Raw genomic sequence first — 21,993 nt, forward strand, 5'->3', positions numbered from 1 at the left:
ATTTGTCTATTTTGATTTGTTATTTTCTTCAGGATACTTTGATGAGCAGAAAGTAAAAGCATTGATAAAAATTGTGTATGTATATGTGTTTTGGATGGAATGATTGCTGATGTACAGTCATCATTTAAATTAAACTGCGCAAATCTTTGTACATTTCTGTTAACGGCATTCTAGTGATATCTGATTCCTTTCACAGTGGAAAATTGGACATTTTAAAAATGAACGGCAGATAAAGTTGTGTCATGTTAATTAGTTTAAGAATCCGTGAACTATGCGCTGTTACCTAAAACTCCCAAGTGAAGTTCCAACCAATTACAAAAGCAATTACAACATTATTTAAAGAGAAATAAATAAATAAATACTCTGGGCACTTAGAAGTATTCTCCACCAAAACTTAAAAAGTGATCTGAGCTCTTGGGAATGTTTCTCACATTTAATCTTAACAGGCAATTCATTACCCTCAAGCTTCTGAAGATAATTTCAGATGTAATGAAAGTCTGTCAGCAGAGGCAGAACATCAAATGTTGGCTCTGTGTGTCTCTGACATTATTTCTGTGAAGAACAGAGTTGAAGAGGGGAAATGAGTTTCCCTTGAGGCTAAAGACTGTTATAGTTTCTAGTCTTCTGGGTCTTTGTTGTCTGTTTACACAGTAATTGAAATGTTCCTAAACCTTTGCCCTATCTTACTCTTCCTTTTTCCCTCTATTTCCCATTACTTCTGTCTGTTCATTTTGCTCTCTTCTCCTCACCTTACCCTCTACTCCCGTTCTTTCTCGTCTCTCTGTTGCTCCGTTCCTTTTGTTGTTTTCCTCCTGCTGCCTGCCGAGCAAAGGGATTCAGTCACTGTAGCTTATTTGTGAGGTAATCATCTCCTGCACCTCAATAGCCCAGCCGGCATAGATGAACCAGTCGCAGAGCTACATCCTCCATTATGGAGGAAAGTCTTTTTTTTTTCATCCAAGCCAAAAGACTGTGGAGATGCATGTATCCTTCAATCTCTAGGAAATATGTTTGTTGGTTTGGATCACCACAGGACTATGGCTGTGTGCATGACATTAAACTGAGTTCCTGAGGAACCATGGCAAGAATTCTCTGCAGCAATATTTCATGTATACTCTTATCAATAAAGGGAGTTCTCTGAGCGATTCAACAGAAGAACCATTTTGCCCCCCCCCCCAAAAAAAACTTAAACAACTTACTAAAACAACCATGTTTTCTTAATTTGAAGTATATTTTAATAATCTAAAGTATCTTTTTCCACTATAAAACACCTTTGGAATGAAATGGAAAGGTTCCATGGATGTTAAAAGGTCTTCATAGAACCAAAAAAATTTTGTTTTATAAATAAACTTTTATTTATTTTATTTTTTTTTAAAGAGTGTATGCAATTTTAATAAACAACACTTTTTTTTAGGGCAAAATATATTTCTAGACTGTGCTGGGAAGTATTGTTAAAAAAAATAGGTAAGTTGTCAGAAGGAACTTTACTTTACTATTAAATGTCTCGTGCCATTCCCAATGATAGTCTTTTTTTCTTGGAAACAAGAGTACTGAAGAAATCACTAATATGTGGAATCATTATTATGTATAATAATCCTGAACCCCCCCGCAGGTAGTCCAGGTGTCAACCAAAGTTTCCCTCCGCTTTAAATCGAGAAATCCACTTACATTATGGATGTGATAAAAATGTACATGGCTTTTTGAGAGATTACATACTTTTTAGGAAATCTGTGATTTGGAATGCACAATTTAGTTACAGTAATAGCCACATAGAAGACCTGGCCCTAGGAACATATAATTTATTAATTGACAATGGAAAAACAGCCACAGTAAAATGCTTTGAAGCAGATTTTGACCTCTTATTTACACTGAAATCATGAAATGGCATCACTCGATTACTAAATAGCTGATTATAAACTGTAATTGGCTTTCACTGCTTTTTTCTTTTTCTTTGGAGTGTTACAAGCTCTTGGTGCATAAAGAAGATCTGCAAAGTTGCAAAGAGATGTTCTCTTACGAGAGCTCTCTCGTACTGCGTCTTAGCTAAGACGCTACAGGAACAGTCTCTTTTCACGTCGTCCGAGGAAGTCGATCTCAGGGCCGCGTCGGGGGAAGAAGACACGCGCTCTCTGCTAGCTTCGGGCAGTGAGGGCTGGGCGAGCTCCGAGGATCTCGCGCCTTCTGCTCAGAAGCCCAGCAGACGAGCTGACATCGAGAAGGAGCCGGAGCGAGTGTTCACGTTGGCCGCGACGAGTCTCGGCCGCGAGTGGTCTGCACCAGCGCCCCCCCTCTCGTTCCCGGCTGGCGATAGCGACGCACCTTTGTCCGCCCTCTGCTGGACGGCGGCAAAAGCGGTGTTGCCATCTAAAGCCTGCTGTGTGACGCTGCGGCTGCACTACTCGCGATGGCTGCTTCATCGAAGCGCAGGTGTACGAGTTCCGCTGTGGCCGAGCTCTCACCCAAGCGCGCCGCTGTTTCAGTTCCAGGAATTGTGACTGTCTCAGCGTTTTCTGCAACGTGCAAGCCTGCACAGTTGCCCGCTTGCCTGCACACAAAAGCCGTTATCACAACAGCTTCAGCAACGCAGCTCGAGACCCCCGTTCTTGCTCTACCGGCCGTCGCCCCGCGCTGCGGGGACCGCGGCAGAGGATTACGGTGAGGCCGGGAGCCCCGAAGCCATCCTAGGAAAGCCATCTATGCATGCTGCATGACGCTGCGTCTGCACTACACACGATGGCTGCTTCAACGAAGCGACGGTGTACGAGTTCCGCTGTGGCCGGGCTCTCACCTAAGCGCGCCGCTGTTTCAGTTCCAGAGATTGTGACTGTTTCAGCGTCTTTCGCAATGCGCAAGCCTGTACGGTTGCCTGCTTGCCTGCACACAAAAACCATTATCACGGCTACCCAGATATTTCCCGAAAAAGGTGTAATTTCTGGTGTCCCGGCCACGGCCGATGGTGCTATAAATGTAGTGACGATGCCCACTCCTCAGTGCCCATCTCCACATGTAAGCACAGCCCTGCACGCAGGGCCCGCGCCCATAAAAGCGACTCAAGTCGATCACGCGCACTACATAGTAAATGTGCCCACTCCTCAGTGCCCACAATCACTATGTCACAAGCGTCATGTGGTTTCTGTAAAAACGAAACCCGTGCACGTTCGTCCGGCCACGGCCGATGGTGCTATAAATGCAGTGACGATGCCCACTCCTCAGTGCCCATCTCCACATGTAAGCACAGCCCTGCACACAGGGCCTGCGCCCATAAAAGTGACTCAAGTTGATCGCGCACACTGCATAGTAAGCGTGCCCACCCCTCAGTGCCCACAATTACTATGTCACACGCGTCATGTGGTTTCTGTAAAAACGAAACCCGTGCACGCTTGTCCGGCCACGGCCGATGGTGCTATAAATGCAGTGACGATGCCCACTCCTCAGTGCCCATCTCCACATGTAAGCACAGCCCTGCACACAGGTAAGATCGACGCAGATCGGTCAAGCGCGCCGCATAGTAAACGTGCCCACTCCCCAGTGCCCACATACACTATGTCACATACGGCGCGTGGCTCCTGTAAAAACGAGGCCCGTGCACGTACGCTCTGCACAGGCAGACAGCGAGTTGAAAGTGGTAAATGTGCACATATGCAGCCCACAGTTACTCGCAGACATATCGAGTCCCACAGGACCTGCTCAGCCTTCCCCCAGTCGGTTAAGCGCCGGGACGGGGTCGAGGAGGGGCGATCTGCCCGCTGTGATCAGTGCGCTCCCCGCCTCAAATGCGCAGCACACCCGAGCGCCGTCATTGCCCAGTCAACAGAGCGTGCTTCGCATCCAGCCCTTAGCCATTCATGCAGATGCATGGTCAGCGCTTCCAGGGGTTTCAGATTGGGTGCTAGGCATTATAAAGAGAGGCTACTCGCTACAGTTTTTTCGACGCCCTCCGCGCTTTTCAGCGCGCGTCGAAACTACGGTCAAAACAGAAGTAGCACACATACTTCAGGCCGAAATATCAAAACTGTTGAGCAAAGGGACTGTAGAGCCTGTGTCTCAAGCTCAAAGCGAGGGGGGGCTGTACAGCAGATACTTTCTGGTGCCCAAGAGAGACAGGGGTCTCAGGCCCATACTGGATCTAAGACAGCTGAACAAGGCATTGATGAAAAGCAGTTTCAAAATGCTTACGACCAGGAGGCTCCTCGCGCAGATTCGCAGAGGGGACTGGTTCATGTCAGTAGATCTGAAGGACGCGTATTTTCAAATACAGATAGCGTCAAACCACAGACGATATTTGAGATTCGCCTTCGAGGGCCAGGCATACCAGTTTACAGTCCTGCCGTTCGGCTTGTCCGTGGCTCCTCGTACATTTGCGAGGTGCATGGTGCAGCGCTCGCTCCTCTCAGACTCAGAGGCATGCGAGTGCTGAATTATTTGGACGACTGGCTGGTTCTGGCCCGATCACGAGCGGAGCTCGTGGACCACAGGGCCGTTTTACTCGATCACCTCGAGAAGCTCGGCCTCAGTGTCAATTGGGCGAAGAGTTCGCTGAACCCCAGTCAGACGATTCTGTTTCTGGGTATAGTTCTGAACTCGTGTTCCATGACGCCACGGCTGTCACCACAGCGCGTGATGGGCATTCAGCGCGCAGCGAGTTCTTTCCGCTGCGGCGCGACCGTGTCGCTCAAACACTGTCAGAAGATGCTGGGCCTCATGGCCTCGGCATCTCCGGCTCTGCAGCTGGGCCTGCTCCGCATACGCCCCCTGCAGTTCTGGCTGAAGACGCGGGTGCCGCGCAGAGCGTGGGCGTCTGGCCGGCTGCATCTCAAGGTCAATCAGAGCTGTGTCACAGCTCTGGCACCTTGGACAGCGAACGGCTGGTAACGATCAGGTGTAAGCCTGGGGACTTCCCTGAATGTGAAGATGGTGTCGATGGAGGCCTCCACTTCGGGATTGGGAGTGCTGCTCGAGGGCAGACCGTCCTTTGGCCTATGGTCAGAACGGGAAAAGCTCCATCATATCAACTGTCTGGAAATGCTGGCAGTGGAGAACGCGCTGATGCGCTTTTGTCCCCAAATCAAGGATCACCACGTCTTAGTCCGTTCGGACAACATGTCTGTGGTGTCCTATATAAATCGCCAGGGCGGTCTCGGGTCCTGAAACCTGTACAGGCTAGCGGAACGCCTCCTGGTTTGGGCACAGCGCAACGTGCGTTCGCTGAGGGCAGTGCATGTGCCTGGGCTACAGAATCTGGGTCCAGACAGGCTGTCCAGAGGCAATGTTCCTACGGGCGAATGGTCTCTACACCCGCAAACAGTCCGGCTGTTGTGGGAGAGATTTGGCAGGGCGGAGGTGGACCTCTTCGCGTCCCACGAAAACGCTCACTGCCCTGCGTTCTTTTCCAAGAACGAAAGCGCGCTGTCACGGGAATATGATGACAAACGAGATGTTCAATACTGCTTGTAGCACCTCTTTGGAAGAACCAACCATGGTTCCCAGATTTGATGCAGTTAGCAGATGTCGCCCCGTGGCCAGTACCGTTGAGGAGGGACCTCCTCTCGCAGGCCAGGGGCTCGATTTGGCACCCTCAACCGGAGTTGTGGTCCCTCCATGTGTGGGCGCTCAACGGTTACGCGCTGATCTCGCAGTGGGAGTGCTGAATATCACTCAGGCTAGAGCTCCGTCAACACGACTTCTGTATGCCTCGAAGTGGTCGGTGTTCTCCAGCTGGTGGACAGCTCGAGGATATTCACCCCTTAGTTGTGAGGTGACGGAGGTTCTCTCCTTCCTACAGGAGCTGTTGGATAAGGGCAGAGCCCCATCCACGCTCAAAGTTTATGTGGCGGCCATCGCAGCGTTTTCTGAAACAGCGCTCGGTCAGTCAATAGGAAGGAATGATTTGGTCATCCGGTTCCTCAGAGGAGCTAGGAGGCTGAATCCTCCCAGACCTCCGTCAGTCCCTATGTGGGACCTCGCGGCGGTTTTGGAGGCCATGAAGGGTCCCCCTTTTGAGCCTATCCAATCGGTTAGCCTTCAGCATCTGTCGTTCAAGACAGTATTCTTGTTGGCTCTCGCTTCGGTGAAGCGTGTGGGTGATTTGCACGCGCTCTCGGTGAGCCAGTCGTGCTTGCAGTTTGGGCCTAATGACTCAAGGGTCATACTCAAACCTAGGCACGGTTATGTGCCGAAATCCCTCAACACGCCGTTTCGGGCTCAGGTTATTGCCCTGTCTGCCCTGCCGGTATCAGGAGAGGATAGAGACTCGAGTCTTCTTTGCCCTGTCAGGGTTTTAAGAGCTTATGTGTCTCGCTCTGCTGCCTTTCGGCAGACGAAGCAGCTGTTTGTCTCGTTCGGTGGACGTTCCAAGGGAATGGCTGTTTCGAGACAGACTCTATCCAGATGGATAGTTGACGCCATAGCGTTAGCTTACGCTTCCAGGGGCCTTCAGTGCCCGTTGGGCATCAGAGCACACTCCACAAGAGGCGTCGCCTCGTCGTGGGCGTGGTCTACTGGGATCTCCTTGCAGGATATATGTATGGCGGCAGGTTGGGCCTCGCCGTCTACATTTATCAGGTTATATAACCTGGAGGTTCCCGCCTTGCAAGCAAGGCTGCTGTCGGTATAGTCGAATCAGGGCCCTGAGGAGAATTCTTAGTTCATGAGCGCTATGCGCTGCCGACTGTTATATGGGCAGTATTGCGTAAGACCCGCATTGCCACATTGGTCAGGCTTTGCCTCGGCTGTGTGATGTCATATTGCCGCATCTACGGATGCTGCTAGATATGGGACGGAGGGCTTTCCCCCTTTTCTGTCCTGGACTCTCTGTGAGTCCCTCAGGTGACTGTGCACTGTAAATCCTGGGCGTTGCTTCAGGTTTATTGGTGTGTGATCCCTGCGCGCACAGCATTTTACATTGGGTTCCCGTAGCATCTTAGCTAAGACGCAGTACGAGAGAGCTCTCGTAAGAGAACGTACTCGGTTACTAAACGTAACCTCGGTTCTCTCTAGAAGAGCGAACGAGTACTGCGTTCTCTGCCGTGCGCACGATTCACTCTGGTTCGCTTCGGCGATGAAATAAATCAGGTGAGTCAGCCTTTTCGAGCTCCTTTTATAGGTTGGGCCACACCCGTTTCGGCGGGAAGTGGCAAGAAGGGCGCGAAGCCGTCTCGCCTATGGCTGTGTACTGCTGCAAATGCGCTTTACAAAAATACAAAATTAAGGATAATTTTTTGCTTCAGTATTTCGTGAAAAGAGACTTTTCCCGTAGCGTCATAGCTAAGACGCAGTACTCGTTCGCTCTTCTAGAGAGAACCGAGGTAACGTTTAGTAACCGAGTACGTTTTTTTTTTATAAAAGTTAAGTCAACCACACCTACCTAAAATGGCTCATTCTAACATAACACAAAGAAGGCGTAACTTTTATTCTCACTGTTGCTGTCACAGCCATTTTGTGGAGAAGCTGTGTGTTTCGTTGTGAAAGTGAAACTACTTTGTTTTATTTGCAAAAGAGGAAACAACTAGAAATCAGTGGTTAAGTTGTATTTAAAACAATGTTCCAGAACAGTTCAACTCAAATATTCAGATGCATTTTATAGAGTACTTTTCCCTGATCCTGGGAGACTACACTACAATACTGGCTGTTACAGTCTGTAAGTACATTTACATATTTAAATAATTTACCACTGATGATTCAAACACAAGTTTTAAGCAGTGTAAAGTAGGTTTTTTGTTTGTTGTTTTTCTGATCACAAATGCAGACATGGTTTTATGTTTATATGGCGCTTTATACAACACAACGCGTAAAAAGGCAGTATAACTCATTATAATCAGTAATTATGTCCCCACTAGATGCAATATATGCCTTGTTTGTAATGGGTTTTAATGTTTTGTCTAGTCATGCTGAGAGACGGCATCACAGTATGGTGAGGGGCATAACATTTCTGTCACACGCTTGAGGTATTCGGCCAATCACAATGCACTGAATAGCTGGTTAATCACAGCACACGTCGCTTTTCAGAATGATGAGCTTTGTAAAAAAATGACATGTTTCAGAAAGGCGGGGCATAGAGGAGAAACAAGAATATGCAATACGTGGAAAATAAGTGTTTTTTTTTTATACCTTAAACCACAAACACACATTTCATTACACCAAATAAACAAAATAATGTTATTTTTAGCAACATAGTCACAGACGGGACTATAAAGTGACTATAAAGCTCCTGAGTAAAGTTTGGATTTTGTATGTATTTGCAAATCCACACTTTATATATTATACAGACAAAGGTATACAGTCGTGGCCAAAAGTTTTGAGAATTACATAAATATTAGTTTTCAAAAAGTTTGTTGCTAAACTGCTTTTAGATCTTTGTTTCAGTTGTTTCTGTGATGTACCTAAATATAAATACAAGCACTTCATACGTTTCAAAGGCTTTTATCGACAATTACATAACATTTATGCAAAGAGCCAGTATTTGCAGTGTTGGCCCTTCATTTTCAGGACCTCTGCAATTCGACTGGGCATGCTCTCAATCAACTTCTGGGCCAAATCCTGACTGATAGCAACCCATTCTTTCATAATCACTTCTTGGAGTTTGTCAGAATTAGTGGGTTTTTGTTTGTCCACCCGCCTCTTGAGGATTGACCACAAGTTCTCAATGGGATTAAGATCTGGGGAGTTTCCAGGCCATGGACCCAAAATTTCAACATTCTGGTCCCCGAGCCACTTAGTTTTCACTTTTGCCTTATGGCACGGTGCTCCATCGTGCTGGAAAATGCATTGTTCTTCACCAAACTGTTGTTGGATTGTTGGAAGAAGTTGCTGTTGGAGGGTGTTTTGGTACCATTCTTTATTCATGGCTGTGTTTTTGGGCAGAATTGTGAGTGAGCCCACACCCTTGGATGAGAAGCAACCCCACACATGAATGGTGTCAGGATGCTTTACTGTTGGCATGACACAGGACTGATAGTAGCGCTCACCTTTTCTTCTCCGGACAAGCCTTTTTCCAGATGCCCCAAACAATCGGAAAGGGGCTTCATCGGAGAATATGACTTTGCCCCAGTCCTCAGAAGTCCATTCACTATACTTTCTGCAGAAGATCAATCAGTCCCTGATGTTTTTTTTTGGAGAGAAGTGGCTTCTTTGCTGCCCTTCTTGACACCAGGCCATCTTCCAAAAGTCTTCGCCTCACTGTGCGTGCAGATGTGCTCACACCTGCCTGCTGCCATTCCTGAGCAAGCTCTGCTGAATCCTCTTTAGGAGACGATCCTGGCGCTTGCTGCACTTTCTTGGACGCCTGAAGCCTTCTTTACAAGAATTGAACCTCTTTCCTTGAAGTTCTTGATGATCCTATAAATTGTTGATTTAGGTGCAATCTTAGTAGCCACAATATCCTTGCCTGTGAAGCCATTTTTATGCAACGCAATGATGGCTGAACGCGTTTCTTTGCAGGTCACCATGGTTAACAATGGAAGAACAATGATTTCAAGCATCACCCTTCTTTTAACATGTCAAGTCTGCCATTCTAACCCAATCAGCCTGACATAATGATCTCCAGCCTTGTGCTCATCAACATTCTCACCTGAGTTAACAAGACGATTACTGAAATGATCTCAGCAGGTCCTTTAATGACAGCAATGAAATGCAGTGAAAAGGATTTTTTGGGATTAAGTTAATTTTCATGGCAAAGAAGGACTATGCAATTCATCTGATCACTCTTCATAACATTCTGGAGTATATGCAAATTGCTATTATAAAAACTTAAGCAGCAACTTTTCCAATTTCCAATATTTATGTAATTCTCAAAACTTTTGGCCATGACTGTATGTTTTAATTAGACCAATTGCTACAGGTGTATACAATCAATCACTTAGCCATGCAGTCAACAAATTAGGGTCATTTTGAAGAGCTCTTGTGAATTCAACAATAACATTTCCAATAAAACAACATAATTTATTGTCTAACCACCACAGTATTTTGCAAATTGAAGAAATTAACCAAAAAGCCACAAGTAGTAATGTGGTTGCATATCAGTTTGAACCATGTTGTTTTAATAACACAGTGTGTAAATGGCATACATTTAACTCATTTTACTGCAATTCTGCTGTAATGAACATGACATCTAAGGACTACTTAACGATTATCATTTTGTTTTATTTGATGTTTCAAGTTATTGGTAAGTTAGTGGCCATTCATAACTTCTACTAGCCGAAAAAAAAAATAAACACACACACACACACACACACACAAAAAACCCTCCACAAGCAAAATGTTTTCAGCACACATTTCAGCCTTTTTTAAGGAAAGGGATCAAAAGAGTCAAAAGTATCAATTATTACATTAATTGAAACAATTATTACCAATCAATTAATATATTAGTTTAATAACATATTAATATATCTTAATATCTTATTATTTAGATTATTTAAAAAAAATGCAATTAGTTTTTGCTGCACAAAAACTTGGACAGACTTTTGAATTTATCTGCACAAAAACAGCAGAAGGGCTGATCGAAAATGCTAATTCATCCTCTGCCAGCAGGAGGTGCTTTTGGAGCAGCAGAATATAGCAGTTTTCATGGTAACAGCTATGAACATAGCAGAAGCACTAGACTTTGAAATGTGCAGCGCTCATATTTATTGAATTAAATCATAGCCTGTTGAAGCTTGAAGCTGGGGGAAGTCGTGGCCTAGTGGTTAGAGAGTTAAACTCCTAATCCTAGGGTTGTGGGTTCGAATCTCAGGCCGGCAATACCATGACTTAGTAAGTAAGAAATTCACAGAGTGTCTGAGTCGTCAGTCGTTTTTTGAGTCTTCGCTATTGCTTCAATGCAAAGTAAACTATATATGTATATTTGTATATTAGCTTGCAAATTGTGGTCAAGATCATGATCTATATAAGTCATGCTAAGAAGAAATTATATAGTAAACACAGGTCGTGAGCTGTAGTTCCAGCCACAGAAGTTTGTGCTGGTTGTTGAAACATTTGTTGATTTTAGTCCATGCGCGTAATTTGCACGGGGGTTACGGGGGTCATGACCCCCCCAAAAATCAGATCCAGCTAATATAACCCCCCCAATATCATCACATCATTCAGATTAAAATAGATATGAAATATTCAGAATGAATACTTTTGTTCATTTTCTTTATTAATTTCATTTGCCAGCAAGAAAGATAGTATCATATTTTAAATAATCTGTAATGTACCCCCCGCCCACCGCACCGATTTGGTATTACCAAAGTCTCTGGTATTACCCCAACCCGCTTTCTGTACCAAGTTTGTTCACTATTTTGCGCAGTCGATGGGATGAATGGTTGGAGAAAGCTGACGGAAAGATGAAAAGGACACTGAAAGGCAGCCAGACAACGATTTTTCATTGTTTGTCGACACATTTAAATGTAAGCCTTGACGTTACTTAACCTCTTCACACGTAAGTTTAAAAGTATTTCAAGGCTACCGTTATTGATCGTAGTATCGCTTTATGGTTCCCATGGAGACGCGCCATTCATTGCTTGTCACACCGTAGCCACAATAGTGCTGAATGACTGATGATCTGCTTTTATTTCCTTTTTTATTCAAAGTTTCACAAATGTGTTAGCTATAGCAGGATATATCTGATATTCCGATTGTCAAATATGTGCAAGTGGATGTGTTTTGTTGTTCAAACACCTTTATAACGATCGCATTACTTGAGCTGTATGCGCAACGTATTTTAGGTATCTATCTTATTAAAATACCTAAAAAAAATACGTACATTATTAGGAATTTACCACCTCTGGTTCAATTTGAGATTATTTTTATTTTTATTTTTGTTTGTTTGTTTGTTTTTTTGTTGTTCTTTTTGCATGGATTTTGCAAAGTGTCAAAATGAATCAAAGCACAACTAGGTTAATGTTAGTCCACACTTGTATTGATGTTATCAGAGGCTAAATGCAAACACAATTATTATTATTTTTTAATCTAATTTTGAGTCTTATTTCATGCAAAGTGATAATATAATTGCACTTTCATTTTCTTTATTTGAAAATTTTTAATGCTGTTATTTGATGTTAAGTTTTTAAAATGTGATGTTAATAAAATACATTTTAACAGTTAAACTTAAAGCCTAGTTTATTAACATTTTGTTGGGGTGATTGGGGACAGGTGGGGCTCGAAACCCTTTCCTACCTCTGAAGTGGGGAATGGCAGAAAAGTTTGAGAAACACTGAGTTAGCTGATGATTTGTTTTGTTGACTGGAGTTGGCTAGCTAGATGTTCGTTTGCCAGTGTCCTATGAGGTAAAGCCAGAGGGTGCCAGGGACTGTGTAGAACCAATGTCACTGAATTGTAACTGCTGTTTGCTCCAATACAGTCACCCGTTTTGGGGGGGATTGCATAATTAAATTATGCAAATTAGCATGTTACCTTTTACACAAGAAAATAATACAATAAATTAATAAATAAATAAATATGCCGCGAGTTTAACCCCCCCAATGGTAGACCCAAAGTTACGCCCTTGTTTTAGTCAGTGAACATCTCTCTCCCATCATGAAAAACTCCTCCTTTTCCGTTTAAGCTTTGTCCTCATGAACACAGGACAATCAAACAAAATCATTTTCAAGCCCTCTCTTTTGACTTGGCTCATTAGCTATACTGAACAGAAACAGCACAATATGTATCAGAGCTCTGACACGGCACTGTTTTTCAGTTACTAATTTCTGCAGCAAGTCTACATACCCTTTGTTTCTTGAGTCACATTTCCACAGTAAAGAACTGACCTAGAACATTTTACTGTGGGCAGAGGAGCAAAACAAAAGAGCACATACAATAACTTCTTTTCTCTTCTGTTACACCACTTGACACAAATTCTTTGATTTCAATGTGCAGCATTCAAAATGGATATAAATGCACAGAAAAACCCTTTGTAGTGAAGTCTGGTATTGTTGATCTGGTGTGTTACCAGATCTGATGCAATCCTTTCAGGTAGACATATGCGGCTTGCAGTATTCATGAAGTATAGTACTGTAGGATTTTTTCTGGTATTTTAAGTGTGAATGCATTTGGTTGTTTACCTTGAGTAGCTGTCTCTAGATTCTTTGATTACTTAGAACTGCACAGCCAACTAAACCCCAGACAACATGCTGGGCTACTGTATCGATTTGCTTACTCAGCCTTCATTTCGGGGGCGAAATGAACACAGAGAAGCCTGGAGGAAAAATTGTATTATAAAAGTATTTTAAAAGTATTAAAAAGTAGTACTTTGAAATAGAATTATCCTTGTGGAGTACAATGCATTCTGATTAAATTCTGTGTGTTGTCTGCCACACATGAAATCAGTGGCTTTTTCTGACCTCTGATGTGTTTGAGTGCCATCTTATAAAATGAGCTGTGTAATTTTACACACAAAACAATCCCATTTTAATGAACAGCGCTTTTAGCTATATTGTGTAACAGGACCACGCATAAGGTCAGTTATTGCCATTGCATGTTAGGATAAATATTATGAGTCTGCGCTACATGGCATTAATGACAAAATATTTATAAAGTATTACTAAAGCAGTGGCCATAGGCTGCTTGTGGGTCAGCGTTCAACCATGGTGTTTAATCATACCTCATGGTAATATGAGTCAGTCACACCAATGCTAATATATAGACTGCTCATTATAATGCAGTTGAATCCAAACTAAAATATTTATACTGTATATACACATACTTTAATGTCATTATTTAGGAAAAAAGATACAGTTAATTGGGGCATGTTGTCACATATTGTAAGCTGTCACAATGGGAACTTAGCATCAATGAGCCTATTATAAACTTTTTACATAAACTGAATCAGAAAAAAAAAAACATATGATAACATTTCAAACATTCTTAAAAGTTTAAACATTTTTTGATATAGTTTTATACCTGTAACCACACATTTCAACACATTTGCTCAAACCCTTTAGTTATGAGTCGTTACTGGTCTCATTCAAATTATTTTTATTCTATTTATCTGTATATTTATTATTATGTGTAATGTATTTATTGTCTTATATTTTTATTTTATAAATAATTTAAAATATGTTATTAATAAAAAAAAATATAAGATTAAACTTAGATTTTTAACTTATAAGGAAAAATTCTGAACTTTAGAAAGTGCCTGCCTTTTAATTCATAAAGATGATTTGAACAAAGGAAGAAGATTTTACAAATAATAATAATAATAAGGGAACAGAACTTAACACAGGTAAAACATTCTTCTAATTTATTAATTATGATACATAAGCTAAATACATAACATCTATTGTTCTTTTGCTATTTCAACTTTTTCAAGTATTTCAAGGCCTATGAACACATTTTAGGACTTTTCAAACCATTTTTCTTCTTCTAAATAATTAAATTTAAATTCCATGCAAATATAAGAACTGAATTATTTTTAAGGCATTCTCAATTTAATTCTGAATGGCATACAAACTTTTTATTGTAAAAAAAATAAAATACAAAAATATAGAGGATTTATTTTCCTTAAAGCCCCACAGCTGATATGAATTCATTTTTGCCTATGGGCAATGATTGAAAATAATATTTAGCTCATATAAATCCAACATAGTGTTAATCTATTTTCTTACAATGAAACTGTAATTTCACAATGTGTGATTTGAATTAATTCACAGCCCATATGCTACATTGCTTATTATTCAACACACACATACAGCCATATTCTTCTTCATATCAGTGCTGACCACATTGTAGGATGGCTGCTGACTTTCCCAAGGGACGCGTCTATCTGAAGATAACAACTTCATGTAAATGCAGTTATGTCAAAATAGAGGTCAATATGTAACACAAGAATGATTTACAGCTCAGTGTCACTAGAGGGAATAGTCATCTGTAATTCTCAATGCTATAACTCTTGGATAAGCTCACATTCTATGCTAACAGGGATAACAGGATAGCTTGATTACAGTATGTTTGGTTAGCAAAAATCTGAGGACAAACAGTTGGACGACCATTATCATTTTGTTTTTATCATTGGTGTTTCTAAAATAATTTGGCTTCTACATGCTGGATAATTATTGGTAGTAATAGTTTTCTCTGCAGGTTCATAATGTTTTGCACTAGAATACTGCCAAGTCCCAGTTCTTTAATTATAACATATGTAGTTCCATGGGATGTTATTAACCTTTGGCAGGGTAAGCGTCACTATCGCAGCGTGTGGATGACTGTAAATTAATACTTCACTATTATTTTCTCCCACAGTACATAGTCTGCTTTTGAATAGATACATAAATAATTTATTGCATTAGTTTATCTTTATTCATTTCATATGTGCTATTTGAATGATACAGCAGCAGCTGGGACATCTGGAATCTGATGTGATTGTATCACACAATCAACGCAGAACATGGCTATTCATTACAGCGGCGAATGGTCTTTGGAGGTGACTAGGAATGAAATAAAAAGCCATGCTGAGCCGAAAAATCCAAATACATCTGTTACTTGATTACTTTAGATTCAGAAGAGGCTTTTTATTAACAGCTGTAGAGTGATTGAGAGCCTGGCCCCTTGGAGCAGGCTTTTTAAATGTATTATTATTATTATTATTATTATTATACTTCCAAATAAATGCCAGGCATATCCAAGATGCCTATAAAGTCTTGTGGAGTTTGGCAAGGGGTTTTGGCATTGTCGTAAACCCCACAGGCATTGAGGGGTACAATACCATCCCCCCACCACCCACCTACCTAACGCATGTAGGCATATTCAAGATAATCTGTTGAAGTTCAGAAGAAAGGGGATTTTAATTAACTTTTAATGGGGCATGGCTGTTGGTGCCAGACAGGCTTGTTTACTTATTTCAGAAACTGCTGATGTACATTATGGGAATTTTCACACACAACCAACCCTAGGGTTTAAAGAGAATGGTCTGAAAAGGTGATAATATCCAGTGAGTGGCAGTTCTGTGGGCAAAATTGCCTTGTTGATGCCAGAGGTCAGAGGAGAATAGCCAGATTGTAGAAGTTAACCGCTTTAGAAAAGTGATCCACCATGGTAAGGATCACAGTATTGCACTGGAAGGAGGGAGACCAGAAACATATTCAAGGGCAACATGCCACCAGGGCCGAGACGTAATGGGAAGAGTATGAAGCAGACCAACAGGAGACTGATTAGCACTGATTAGCACTGATTAGCACAAACTTTGGCTTGCACGCACCTATGAACCGACGGTTCCGGTGACCTCCTCACACCTGGATGACACATGAGTTTGAAGGAGTGGCCCCATCGCAGATGGTGGTGTGGACTGAATCAGGCACAAATAACCAAACCACTGGACAACCCAAAGGGGGTTCAACTCATGTCAGCACCTGTTTAACCTGTCTCCCGTTTAACCTGTCTCCCTGACAGCCCGCAGCAAACGATCTGAAGGCACGATCATATCAGTAAGGGGCATGTTGCCAGGGGTGACACTCAAGTCCACCAGAAGTCCACACCAGAAATTAAGTATCAATCCCCTCCAGCCAATGACACCCTTCACCCCAGGTGTACTGCCAGCAGCTCGCTGTTGCTGATGTCATAATTTCACTCTGAGGGAGAAAGGCAATAAGAAAAAAAGCACAAAGATGTAACTTATTATCCTGAGGGGACTTTTGGGAAAGTCTGATTTTGTGAATAATTTTGTGCCCTGCAAGATCTCAAAGGCCATAGACATCAAACGAAGGGGCTACCTGTTCTTAATAGTAATGTCATTCAGCCTCTGATAATCAATGTAAGGGTTCAAAGAGACATCCTTCTTCACCCAAAAGAAACCCGCACCTGCTGGAGAGGAAGAGGGATGAATCAGACCTGCTTGTTGATCTGGAATGAGGACCCAAATGCACAGTAAGTGACAAGGATTTATTTAGAATACAAAAGGGTTAGTGAGGTGCGTAGGTGAATCAACAGCAGGTACAGAGGGAACAAAGATGAAACAGCTAGAGAAGACTGCTGGAAAAGCCTCAGACATCTACTGGCAGAAGAGCTGTAGAGGAAGCGGCAAGATCGGTCAGAGGGGGAAGATCAAACAAGGCACCATAAAGCTGAGTTCAGATACTTAATGAACACAGACTCTGAAGCGGACCAGGAGCCAGGCAGTGGGGAACCAGTGGACAGGAAATCACAATAAATAAGTCAGGATAGGAACTCTAACAATAAACAAGACAGGACAAGGCTCCACAGGAACACATATTAATATTTGTCACGCTGTCTATTCTCTGTTTCCCTGGGTGTCCACTAGTAGGCTCACTTCCCCTTAGGCACTTCACCATAGGCACTAGAATTCCACTAGTCTTGTCCGTTCATCACAGTATTTGCACTCCTGCTAATTGCACCAGGTGCATTCACTTAATTGTCATTAGCCTCCCTATAAATACCTGTCTTTCCATGTTGTATGTATGGAGTCCTTACCTTTTCTGTGACGATCGTGTTCAGTGAGGCACAGGAGAGTGTTAGATCCAATTGCAGATGTTCTTTATTGAGAGGTAATACAAATCGTTGTCAAACACAAGCCAAGGTCAAAACCAAAAAGCCAGTCCAAAACAAACAAACAAAGGAAAGGGACAGGAAAGGGAACTCGGAAAACGAGGGGTCTCGGAGCACGAGAAGACAATCAAGAATCTCAGAGGACGAGAAGATTGGAAACATGAAAGGTAAGGACTCCATACAGACCACATGGAAAGACAGGTATTTATAGGGAGGCTAATGACAATTAAGTGAATGCACCTGGTGCAATTAGCAGGAGTGCAATTACTGTGATGAACGGACAAGACTAGTGGAATTCTAGTGCCTATGGTGAAGTGCCTAAGGGGAAGTGAGCCCACTAGTGGACACCCAGGGAAACAGAGACTAGACAGCGTGACCGTATTAAATCAGGCATGGGTATAGATAAATCTAAAGAACTGATAAGAAATAAAGTAATACAAATAAAAGATAAATAATTACTAATTAATAAAACAAATAATTTGAAAATAACAACAATATACAAACAAGAAAACATGGCTAAAAAAGCTAGATGAATACTCAAATCAAACCAAGAAGTCAAGAACAGAAAAAAACAACCAAGGAGCAAGATTAAAAACATAGAATTACAAAGGACTTGACAAGACTAAGGCAAGGCTATGGCACAAGACAAACCAGGCAATGGAGAGTAAACTCAGCCACATCCACAGACAGATAGGAACTATAAATTGAGAGGAAAGCACACGAGGAACAGGTAAGCACAATTAGACCAACGAGGACTAGACAAGGCCTAATAAGGGGGCGTGGTAAAGGGGAAACAATGAGGAGGGACTAGAAGGGCACATGACTGACAAAAACAAGCCATGTGCTGAAACACAAGACATAGACACAAAAAAACTAAACGGATTGTTAGGGCAGACCCTGACACTGCTTCCAGCGATACAGATATATATTTCTCCATGGCCTCACATTCAGGTGTGGACAGGGTGAAGAGACATCCCCAAGGCAGAGAAGAGTCCGGGAGATCGATAGTGCAATTATATGGTTGGTGAGGAGGAAAATAAGCAGCTTGGGACAGAAACAGGAGACATAGCAGAAAACAGACAAACAGCTTGACAGCGAAAACTCCAAGATTAAATAATATCGTCTGCCCAGTTTATGTGGGGATTATGAAGCGAAAGCCATGGGTGACCCAGCACAACAGGTACAGAAGATGAATTAAACAAATAAAACTCTCTCCTCTCTGTGATTGCCGGAGGTGATATCACTCACTGGACTGATAATGTGGGAGACAGCCATTAGCTCATGTCCATTAAGTGAGGATGGAGGATGGAAGAGCAAATATAGTAAAACATTGACAGTGAGCCCATGTCAAATCCATACAATTCCCCTCAGCTCCTGAATCAACAAGCGCAGAACATCTAATGACAGAATCATTATGCAAAACAATGGCCAGAATAGTGGTGCACGATCCAACTAGGGGAGCAATGTTAGTGCCGCCCGCCAGGACTCTCCTGTCTAGTGACAGGTGCATGCTTTTATCGGACAAGCAGCAGCAATATGACCTTGACCCCTGCAAATAAAAACAGAGCCCGTTGGTGAAACTGCATTGCCGCTCCTCAGCAGTTTAATGCATTCTTCCCATCTCCATTGGTTCAGGACTAGATAACTCAGTAACTTGCGAGGAAGAATATGAAAAAAGGTTAACTCGTGACCAACAGGTATTGATTGGTATTACCTCTATGTCTCACTTCCATGTGAGCATCCAGACAGATTGCAAGCTTCATGATTTCATCTAGATACTCAGGGGGATCACAAGCATAAATCTCATCCTTAATGTCCTACTCCAAGCCATCCAGGAACTGAAGTCATCACAGCAAGGAGAACGAGAATCCAAAAGAGTTGTGCCCCAATCATGAGCCTATCCCGTCAGCAGAGAGATGACATTTCATCCACTTTTCATCTGTCAGAAGCGTAAGTCTGGGTCTGGAGTGAAAACACCGCCTTTCTCACTGAATGAGGAAAGAGCAACAGTTAGTTGGTTCACCTGCATGGACAATATTATTAATCTAAGGCTCATGGCTGGTGGCTGGTGGTGTAATGCGACGCTGCCGATAAAGTGTTGTGCTGAACTGGCTGAAGGAGATGGAGTTGCTCCATGTCCTCCATGACCTGTACTGCCAAAGCTTTGATGGTATGGCATGCTTGGGTGAGTTCTCCCAAATGACAGCCCAACAACATCCCCTGCAATTCAACAGCTGTTCGGAGTAAGGTATGTTCTGTTGAGTCCATGCTGGTCAGTATTAGATGTCAGTGTTCTCTGGGATAAAGGACTCAAATGCAGAAATGCTATTCAAACTATTTAATTGAGTACTAGCAGAAGATCAGAGTTCCAACAAAAAGTCCTGATAGGTGACCACACCACACAGGTGTAAAGAGCTTGCATAGACAGAAACAGGATAATGACATAATCAAAGCTGGTAACCACTTTACATGACTAGGAACAGTCCTCAAGAACAGGCAAAGATCCCAGGCAGACAGCCACTCCACAGTCCACACAGATTAGAACAGGTCATGCAGACAGGAACAGACTGAGCTCAAAATCTATTAGCCACTGATCAGAGATCACAGGCATCAGAAAGTCAAGCTGGGCAAACTGAAAAAAAAAAAACTAAATTAACATCTAACTGGGACAAATGAAAAAATGTAGAGTCAAAAAAAGAAATGAGAAAATGAGAAACAGCTGAGAGTGTGTGCATGGCTGTGTTGACTGAAGAAGGCAATCAGATCAGATACATGTGACCGAAATATAGAAGTGAAAAACAAAAACATGCTGTTTGAAGGATGAAGGATGAAGACAATGATCAACGGCACAAAACACGCCTAAACAGCGCGCATGAGAGAGAGAGAGAGAGAGAGACTGCCTGAATGACTGAGCACTCCTCCATCAAGTTAAGACATATTCATGAAAAAAAAAGTTTGTTTGCAATGTCCTTAGAGTAATGTTGTCGTAATATCTTAATATTTTTTCAGTGTTTAGGGGTAGCGTACTCCCTCATGACTGGTGTCAGTGCTATAAAATGAAGCGAGCTTCAGCTTTTCCCCCTGTCGTTTATCCCAGCATTTACCCCTCATGTCACAAGCTCCGCCCTTGCGCCATAGCTCATGACTAGAAGAGTTGAGTTGTTTTGAGGAGGAGGGAGGTTAACATTTTTTTTTAAAGATTATGAGGGCACATGAATTAAAAAAAATTAATAAAAAATGAAGTGCACAGACAAATTGTTTATAACAAACACTACTATATTTTATATATAAAAGTGAAAAAATAATTTTAAATTTTGATTTCATGGTGACTTTAAGGAAGTAGTGGCCATGTTGTAGGCTGACAATAACAGGTATATACTGAATTGCTATGAAATTGTTATTGCTGGTGTTCAAAGACAATTGCAAGCTGATTTGACACATTTAATCTGAGGAAAAAAAAAAACATTTTGAAACCTGGAGCACTGTTTGGAGGGCATTGTGTATGTATTAAAATTAACAAATGGACCATTTTCATAAAATAAATGTAATAACATTTGCACCTGTTTTAACTGTAGGGCTGATTGTATCACCAACGGATGTTATTTCCAGGTCTAAAATTGGCTTTGTGTTAGCAATCCAGATGTGTAACCATTAAGACACAAACATGCCATTTGTTTTTCAATGGGTTCCCAAGCAAACCCCCTCTAGCAAATTGACATGTGCAGCTTTGATTTTCCTCCATTTGTTTGAGGTGTTGTTATAAATGAGAGCTGTTTATCTGTGCTTTGATTTATTTATCATGGATGGGATGCTTTGAAATACATGGCAGAGGGTCCATTGAGTCCCATTTGATAATGAACTAAGTAGGATTTTTCACAGCTAATGCATTTTTAATGGAAGCAAATTTAAGAATGGGTGGAGAGGTTATGCAGAGGTTAGCCTGGCCTGAATCTTTCAAAACTATGGAACAAACATAGGAATGGATAATCGGCAGGGCTAAATGACAAGAGAGTTTGCATAAATATATGAAAATAATTTTTGTTGTTGTGCAGGCACAGTAGAATAATAATAATAATAATTGCGTGTGAAAGAAGGAATTCAATTATGTTGTTTTATCACAGATATTACAAATGATGGAACACAAAGCTGTGCTTAATTTATTATTATATTCATTTATTATTACATTTAAGATATTTTTTTTTACATATTATTTTTTTGTCATTACATTTTAAATTATTATTTAATGGTGTCAGTTTGTTTGTGAATTCAGTCCTATTTTCATCTTCATCCTGCAATGCTTGCAACAATTCTGCAAATGCGCCATTTTCCTATTCCATTTAAGGTCAGTGTTTATATATTTTCTTCAAGTGCATACTTTACTGCACTTGCTCTCAATTATTGCTATTTCATGCCAGTGTTAATTACAGAAAACGGTGTAGTTGTTTTTTTCACACAAAAAAAATGGTGTAGGATTTACTTTGAAACTATTTCACACAGATATTTCACAAATAATTACAAAGGATTAGC

The sequence above is a fragment of the Carassius carassius genome, chromosome 12 (genome assembly GCF_963082965.1).
Source record: "Carassius carassius chromosome 12, fCarCar2.1, whole genome shotgun sequence".
Lineage (NCBI taxonomy): Eukaryota > Metazoa > Chordata > Actinopteri > Cypriniformes > Cyprinidae > Carassius > Carassius carassius.